Consider the following 8,727-nt stretch of genomic DNA (forward strand, 5'->3'; position numbering starts at 1 on the left):
CAAAGAACACTTCCCTTTTATCTTATAATTTCACTTATGCAGCAAATTTATCTAAAGAATTGTCTAGCTATCTTTTAGGTAAGTGGTCTGGAGAGTTTGACAACCTGATGGAACAGCTGAGGATGGCTATTGTCACAGTGAATTCAACCCGAGTAGACGCTGGATTGGCGGAAGGACTGTCTACATGGATCATCTAAAGGAGTGGGCGGGCCAGGGCTTCAGCAGGCCTTTTGGTGCTGGTCTCCCTGGCTTGTCTATGGTGTATTTGCAGGATCAGGGCCTCTCAACAGCGCAATGCAGCTGTGATCATACAAGCCTTTACTACCATAGAAGCAGGACAGTCCCCCCAGGCCTGGCTGGCCACTCTTAAGGATTAATTTGAAGTGCAGGATGTGAGGTTGGTGCACTGCACTCGGGATATACATTTCAAGTAGTTCCGAGAAGAGCATGTCTGATTGCATGTGGGTTGGTACCCCAGCTCCCACCTCTGTGAAAAAGGGTATCGGACGGGTCTAGTGTTCTCTGGGTGGATGACACCTGGATAAGCACTAGTACGTTGTCCCAGTTTTCAACAGAGATCAGATCTCTACTCTTGCCTTCCTGTTTTTAAAATAAAGAAGGGGGAACTGTAGAGAGCTGCGTGTCGAACCTCAAAGATGGCACTGGCTTCCGACTTCCACCCTCCCGATGGTGAGTGCTCTCTGTGATAAACAACTCCTTATTTGGCTAAGGCTGAGGATTTGACTTGCTTCCGCACTCCTGGACCTATCCACAGTACCCATGTGGCAGATTGGGGTTGGCTGCCCAGAAGCTATTTAGGTTGTGGGTTGGCTTTCCCCCGGGGTCAGAAGTCAGAAGATTGTTCAAGGTTCCTGAATAAACTGCTGAAAGAAGAGCTCGGTGTTGCATCTTCCTTGCTGGTCAAGGCGGACACGACAGAAGGCAAAGTACTGCTGACTCTTGGGGGCCAGAGGCAGGCCGAAGAAGGCATCTTTCAGGTCCAAGACTGTGTACCATTGCTGGTCTGGGGGCAATGTGCTCAGTAGGGTGTAGGGATTGGGCACCATGGGGTGTATGTCCATTACCCTTTTATTTACTTCTCTTGGGTCCTGTACTGGCCTATAGTCATTGCTGTGGGGCTTTCTAAACAGTAGCAGTGGGGTGTTCCGTGCAGACTGGACTGGCCTAAGGACCCCAAGGGTCAGTAATCTTATGTGGGGTGTTATCCCTTTCTTTGCTTCCAGGGGCATGGGATATTGGTGGGCTTTAACTGGGTCTTCATCTGCCTGAATTTCCATATATATGGGAGGTCTATGTTTTGCTAGCTCCATGCCCCCAGTTTCTGTCCAGGCTCACAGAAACTTTTGAAGCCATTTCTCTATCTCGGGTTCAGGGGCCATGGGCTTTTGGTGTAGTCTATATTCCTCCATCAGGTTGGCAGTCATTAATATTTGGACTGGCTTCCCATTTTGATAAGAACTGGACTTTTTTGTCGGAAAAGTAGATTGGGGCTTTCATTTTTGACAAAAGATCTCAGCAGATAGGGGCATTCTGGAATTACTAGGAATGAATGGGTTACCCTTCCCATTCCAAGGTCCACTGTTCTTTGGGTAGTCCATGAGTAAGATTTAATACCTGTAGCTCCTTGCAACCATGTGTTCTGGTGGACATGGGTCTGCCTGGTATGAGGAGGATGAGTTCTCTGTCCCTGTATCCACTATGAATCTTATTGGTTTCCTCTCCACTCTCAGGGTTACCTAGGCTCAGGGAGGGGGTCTGAGCCCCATCTCCCCTAATCACTATCTTCTTCTAGAGCAGCCAGGAGTATCTTAGTGGTTGGGGTCTTTCACCCCTTGTCCTTAGGACAGTCTCTTACCCAGCACCTTTCCTCCTTACAGTATGCACACTGATTTTTGCCTACCTTAGGCTTGGACCATTGCTCCCTGTCTCCACTCTGAGGGGATCCAATTGGTCCAGTTCCCATTGCCAAGAGTATCTCCTTTAGCTGAGCTTGTTGTTGTTCCAGGATCCTTGCTGAACTCCTCTCCTGTCTCCTTTCTCGTTTTCCTTCTTTCTGTGCCCTTTCCATTTCCCACCTCTCTTCTTTCTTCTCTTCTGTCTCTCTCTTATTATAGACTTTACTGCCAATGCCACTACTTCCCTAAGATTCTTTTCACCTAATCTCTCCATTGACTGTAGCTTTTTCTTGATATCTGGTGCTGCCTGATTTTATGTAGGTGAACATTATCATCGGATTCCTCTGCCTTGAGGTCATCTGGCATATATTGCCAAAAGGCCTCTAGTAAGCATTCTAAGCAAGCAGCCGGGCTCCCCTCCTCTCCCTGTCTAACATCACAAACCTTAGCCATATTAATCAGCTTTCGTGCAGCCTCTTTGAGACCTGCCAACAGAGCCTGGGGTAGATGTGGAGCCTTTCCTTACCTTGCACCATGTTGTAGTCCCAGTCTGGGCAGGTGGAGGGGAAGTAGGCATTGATGATTAATGGACTGGATATAGGAACCCCCATGGGGCCCAGAACCAATTTCTAGGTGGCCTCTGGGACCCAATTCTGCTTCCCCACCTGCAGGGCTTCAACTGGTTCTCGACCACCCTAAGGAGGGAATGTAGGGACAGGAGATACAAAGGAAAGACACCAAGTCTAGATTCTGATCAAGGTGCACTTTATTTCTCTTCCACAAAGGTTTATATAGCTCCACAGGGTGGGGGAAGCAAGAAGCTGTCATCTGCATAAGGTGGGGCAAGCTAACAGGATGTTTGTATAGGATGTTTACAGGGTGAGAGGGTCAAGGGCTCTGACTGCTAGGCAACCTGACTGTAAGCTGATCTAGTTCCCTGTCTTATCCGGGGTTCTGTATTTTTCCACTAACTAGAGATTCTGTCCTTGTCCCTGACATCTCCCCCTTCTTAGTAATAATCTAAGGGCCAACATAAACCAGGTTCGTATGGTCTAAAAGGAGGGCTCTGAAAGAGGCTTTGCATGGAGGATTACAGAGGCCCTATCCCTCTAAAGGTTGTGAAAAGGTCCGAGAGGGAATGTCTCTCCAGACTCAAGCACCACAGGCATCCCCATAGTGCGGGAATCAATGGACCGTGCAGTTTTTTGAGGGAGCAGAAATGGGGTAAGCACAAGGCTGCTACTGCACAACCGCTATGCAACAGGGCATATAACCCAGGCTCTCGGGATTTTGGGGTACCATGGTTCCCAGCCTGTGCAGTCCCAACTGCACTCCAATCATGCCTTAAGTGAGCCCTTTTCCCACACACAGGTGCAGCCTCCCCCGAGTGAAGGGGTCTGTGTGGGGCATCTCTCATCAGGGGAAATTTCAACCCTGGAGTCCTGCATATCAAAGCAGTGGTAATAAACCTGGATCTGCCTGGCTGGCAGGTCTGTTATTTGGCTTCGGATGAACCGAGTGAGCCAGGAAAGTGCCCAAAGGCAAGGACCAGGAGCAGGCCTACAAACAGGTCCTAGGAGGGAGGAAAGAAGGGTCATTAGCCAAGGGGAGTTTGAAAACTAACTCTAGAACCACCCAAGCTCTTGTTCTCCTTTTCTTTTTCTCTTTTTCTAGTCCTTTTTTAACCTTTACTATACTATCTCTGACTACCCCAGTGTGGTCTGTAAAGAAGCAAAAATTCCCTGTTCAAATTGGGCAATATCCTCATCTATGGACAGGTGAAGCTCAGAGTAATGTTGGTTGAACAGGACCAGAGAGGCAATTTCTGTGCCTGTTTCCGCTGTTCCAACCCCCAGAAGGACTGCTAAGGTGATGGCAGTAACAGGCTCCCATCAAGGTAGTCGTCTCAGCTCGGCTTCTCTTCCTAGAGATCTAGGAATTGATCTGAGGAATAGGTTAGTTTAGGTGGAAGGGACCTAAGTGTCCTGAGTGGCGTCTCTGGTGCTACCCTGTTTGCTGTGCTACCTGCCAGCCACAGGATGTGTCAAGCTGGCCCAACATGGCTGTGACACCAAGGCCAGCAAGTCCAACAAGCCTTTCTGACACTTTGGATGAAAAATTCAGCACTGCCCTTGGAAACATGACCCCTGCTGTCAGACTGGATTTGACAAGCAGTGTCCCTGCTCAGCCCAGAATGTGATTGACTATGGGACTTATATACTGTGTGAAAGGTCTCAAACACAGTTTGCTGTAAAGTTCCCGCTGTCCCCTCACAGGAACTCTGAGCAGAGTGATAACAGAGCTAAAGGGCTGGTGGAGTTTTCTGTGGGTGAGAACCACAGCCTGGATTGCTTGCCAGAGGGACAGCATTTAAAACAGAAGAAGTTTCCTCAGGAGAGGGACTATCTCTCCTGGACAGATCAGGTATATTTACAGTTCTAACCAGGCGTTCTGGTAACCATCTGGAAGCAGAGTGTATCTGGTCAAGAATGCAGGCTGAACCTCGTCCCCAAATAAGGACCGGGTTGGGGCCCTTCCAACGCCCCGTGAGGGGATCTCACCACATGGCTAGTGGCAGGTGGCATCTGGAGAAGGGTGCCAGTGCCTGTCAGCGGCAGAGTGCCCTGCAGCATCTAAGGTGAGGAAGTTGAGAACAAACAGAGCATGGCTCAGTTGATCTCTGGGGGAGGTAAAATGAAGGTTAGAAGACTTGAGACGAGCCAACCAAGTCTTTAGGGTCTGATGGGCACGTTCTATTATGCCCTGTCCCTGGGGATTGTAAGGTATCCCTGTGGTATGAATAATTTGTAGACTATCACAAAAATTTTTGAAGCCCGTGCTGGTATAAGCAGGACCATTGTCTGTCTTTATCTTAGCTGGTTTTCCCAAGGCAGAAAAAGCAAGAATCAGGTGAGGAAAGATCATCCTTTGTTGCTTCCCCAGCATGAGGAGAGGCGAAGATAAAGCCACTAAAGGTATCTATAGAGACATGGATAAATTTTTGTCTGCCAAATTCAGGGCAATGAGTAACATCCGTCTGCCAAATTTGGTTGGGAAGGAGGCCTCAAGGGTTGACTCCCAAGTGTGGGGCAGGGTGAAGAAACAACACAAGAGGGACATTGTTTGACAATTTCTCGGGCCTGTTGTTTAGAGATCTTAAAAAGAAGACGGAGGGTCTGAGAATTTAAATGGTGGATCTTATGGGCAGCTTGGGCCTGTAGGACTGAGCCGACCATGACAGGGAAAATTAACCTGGTGGCAGCATTGGCCTGTGCATTGCCATCGGTTAACGATCCAGGAAGATCATTATGAGCTCTAGTATGGCCTATAAAAAATGGGTGTTGGTGAATCAGGGCAAGCTGTTGAATCTGGGAGAAAAGTGGGGTGGCGTTGGAAGTAGGCCTTATGGCTGGAGAGGTTTCTAACAAGGGGATGGAAAAGGCAATATAGGCACTATCTGTATAGATATTAATAGGTTGATCAGGATAGTGTAGCGGTAACGCCCGCATTACCGATAACCATTCACCATGTCCGAGCGAAGGGCTGCGGCTTAAAAAAAATAGAGACAAAAGACAGCGAGTCATTCGTACGATTGGATGTCGAATGCCGTTTATTGAAAGAGGGAAGAAACCTTAAATACATACAGGCTTACAGCACAAATGGAGGAACCCCCGGAGGGCAGAAGTTCCCTGTCAATGGTCTACATTCCAGACCCAATGTTTTACATTCTTGCATCTAAGTAGTTAACGCCCAAAATGCAGGATACACAAACAAGGAACTTCCCTTAAGCATTCAGAAGGGTGGATACCGGCAGGGAATCTGAATAGGGAGGACATCTGATCAAGGTCAAGCAAGCAAGGCCGCAGCCACTCCCAGTCGGGGGCCAGGGCCCATGGCGCCCACAGGATAGGTCTGAAAAACCTTTAAAACTGCTGAAAGTTCAACCAACTGCGCTGACCGGAAAGGCATTAGGAAGGAGGTAGGGCGGCCTTGGGCCACGAAGGCTGCAACACCATTAGCAGAACCATCCGTAAAGACTGCAAGTGCACAAGAAATGGGACCGGTTTCTGTAATTTTTGGAAAGATGAAGGGATATAGCCGGGCAAAATGGAGCAAGGGGTCATCTGGGAGGTGATTATCCAAGGTCCCCATAAACCCTGCCAAGGCAACCCCCCACTTATCTAAGGTTTGGAACAAAAACTGGGTTTGATCCTTGGGATAGGGTGTGAGTATGATATCAGGATCCTTACCAAAATATTGGCGAGAGGTCTGTCGTCCTTTCATAATGAGTGAGGCCACCTGTTCAGGGTAGACGGAAATGACTCTCAAAAGGGCAGTGGGCATGTGGACCCAGAGGAGTATCTTGTCTTTAAGTTTTGGTTCCTGATCATGTTGCCAAAAGACTCCTGTGGGGGGTGTGGTGTGGGCAGAACTATAAAATATAGTGGTATGGCATAGGAAATCTGAAAACAAGACTGTTGGTTAATGGCAATGGCTATCTGAATCAAAGCCTCGTTGGCTGCAGGGGAAAGCACATGGGGTGATGAGGGGTCAGGGTCGCCCCGGAGGATCTCGTAGAGGGGAAGGAGAGAGTCCGTAGGAAGTTTAAGATAAGGCCTAAGCCATTGGATATGGCCAAGCAATTGTTGGAAATCATTTAGGGTATGGAAATGGTCAGTGCGTAACTGGACGCGAGGAATGAGGACCCGGTTTGAATGGAGTTCCAACCCCAGGTAATTGAAAGGGTCCTGGGTTTGGACCTTATCTGGAGCAATCTGTAGTCCCAATCAATTAAGGGCTCTATTGAGTTCTGAAAAACATTGCTCAAGGGAGATGGGGTCAGGTGCAGCGAGGAGAAGGTCATCCATATAATGTAAGATATATATCTGAGGCCAATGAAGTCTGACAGGGTCCACAGCCCGAGCAGAGAGTAGGGCTGTTGGCCATGCCCTGGGGTAATTCCTTCCATTGGTAAGGAAGCATGGGTCCCTGAAAATTGGGGCGGGGAAGGATGAATGCAAAATAGGCTCTGTCCTTAGGGTGCAAGGGGATAGTAAAGAAACAATCTTTAAGGTCAATGACCATCTTGTAAAATTTAGCAGGAATGGCCACAGGCGAAGGCAATCCAGGCTGAAGTGCCCCCATAGGCCTCATTACCTTATTTACTGCCCTTAAGTCTTGAAGGAGCCTCCATTTTCCTGACTTCTTTTTGATAACAAATATATATTCCAAGGGGAGTTGGAGGGCTCAATGTGGCCAGCCATAAGCTGCTCCTGTACAAGCATAGTGGCAGCCTGTAGCTTTTCTTGAGTAAGGGGCCACTGATCCACCCAGACAGGGGTCTGGATCATCCAGGTAATTTTGTCTGCATGGGGTACAGGAGGGTCAGTGGCCACTACTAAAAACCCGAATATCCCAGCCCATGTCTATCCTCCTTGGGAACGAGCTGAATTGGTTGGACTCTCCCCTGAGCTGCCTTGCCCAAGCCTGTGCCAGGGATATAATTCATCCTTAGCATTTGTTGTGTGACCGTAGAGTTTGGGCTATATAAGATTACTTGCATTTGTGAAAGTATGTCCCTTCCCCAAAGATTAACAGGCAGGCCCGGAACCACAAAAGGAGTAACAGTCCCCTGGTTTCCTTCCTCGTCCTTCCAAGAAAGTGTCCTTGAACTAATTAAAGGATTATTAGACTGACCCATTCCTTTTAAATTGGTGAGGGATGGAACCAGTGGCCAGGCAGATGGCCAGTGAGACTGAGAGATGACTGTGGTATCTGCCCCTGTATCCAAGATCCCCTGAAACTTCTTTCCCTCTATAGTAAGGGTGAGAGTAGGGCGATCGTGAGTGACAGGCTGGACCCAGTGGGCGTCTGAGGAGCCCAATCCGGCTGACCCCCGAGGGGTGTTTGTAATTGAGGGATTATCACAGATAGATGAGGGTAGAGGAACCAGCTGTGCCAGGCGCGTACCTTGAGGAATCGTGACCATGCCGTTTACAGCAGTGGCCAGAATCTTAATTTCACCTGTGAAATCACTATCTATTATGCCAGGGTAAACCTGGACCCCTCGGAGGGCCGCAGAAGTACGGCCAAGGACAAGCGAGCAAACCTTAGGAGGCAAGGGCCCTGTCACCCCTGTAGGGATGACCTGAGCCCCTTCAAGGGAGTTTAATACTGTTTCGGCGGCGGCACACAAATCCAATCCGGCACTCCCTGGAGTTGCTCTCCGGAGGGAGGAGAATGGAACTGGGGTGGGAGAATTTGTTGAGGCTGGGGAGGCAGGAGGTGAGTGGACCTCAAGGCATTGGGGTCAGGGGCTGGCCCCTTTGGAAGTTTCCCGGCACCCGAGGAGGAAGGGGCTGGCCGAGATAATTGCTTTTTGACCTGCATTCTGTAGCCCAGTGGCGGCCTTTGTAGCAGCGGGGGCAGAGAGTGGAAGGCAGGGGCCTCATAGAGGCGGCCTCCTGAGCCAGCTGGGCTAAGGGCTCCAGGCTGTGACCTTTCTGGGGTCATTCTCTAGCGAAATGTCCGGGTTGTTTACAGAAATAACAGGTGTGGGCCCCAGGCTGTTGTGAAGACTTCAGGGCAGCCCCTATGGCTAATCCCATGGCATGGGCGGGCGCCAACACCTGAACAGAGTCTTACATATTCAGACAGGTCTGCTCTGTTTTTATGAGGGCGGAGGACTTCCTGGCAGGCAGGGTTTGCATTTTCAAAGGCCAAGTGTTTAACAAAGGTGCTTTCGTGTTCCTTCGGCCCAGTCTCTCAGCTGCATCATTTAAGCTAGCAACAAAGTCACTAAAGGGTTCAT

At 49.2% G+C, this 8,727-nt stretch overlaps 1 pseudogene; it reads right to left on the minus strand.

Annotated features, from left to right (window-relative positions):
• Nucleotides 1-863: 863 nt before the first annotated feature.
• On the minus strand, nucleotides 864-8,429 carry LOC114707674 (annotated as a pseudogene).
• Between the last annotated feature and the right edge of the window lie 298 nt (nucleotides 8,430-8,727).

Source organism: Peromyscus leucopus, chromosome 7 (genome assembly GCF_004664715.2).
Source record: "Peromyscus leucopus breed LL Stock chromosome 7, UCI_PerLeu_2.1, whole genome shotgun sequence".
NCBI lineage: Eukaryota > Metazoa > Chordata > Mammalia > Rodentia > Cricetidae > Peromyscus > Peromyscus leucopus.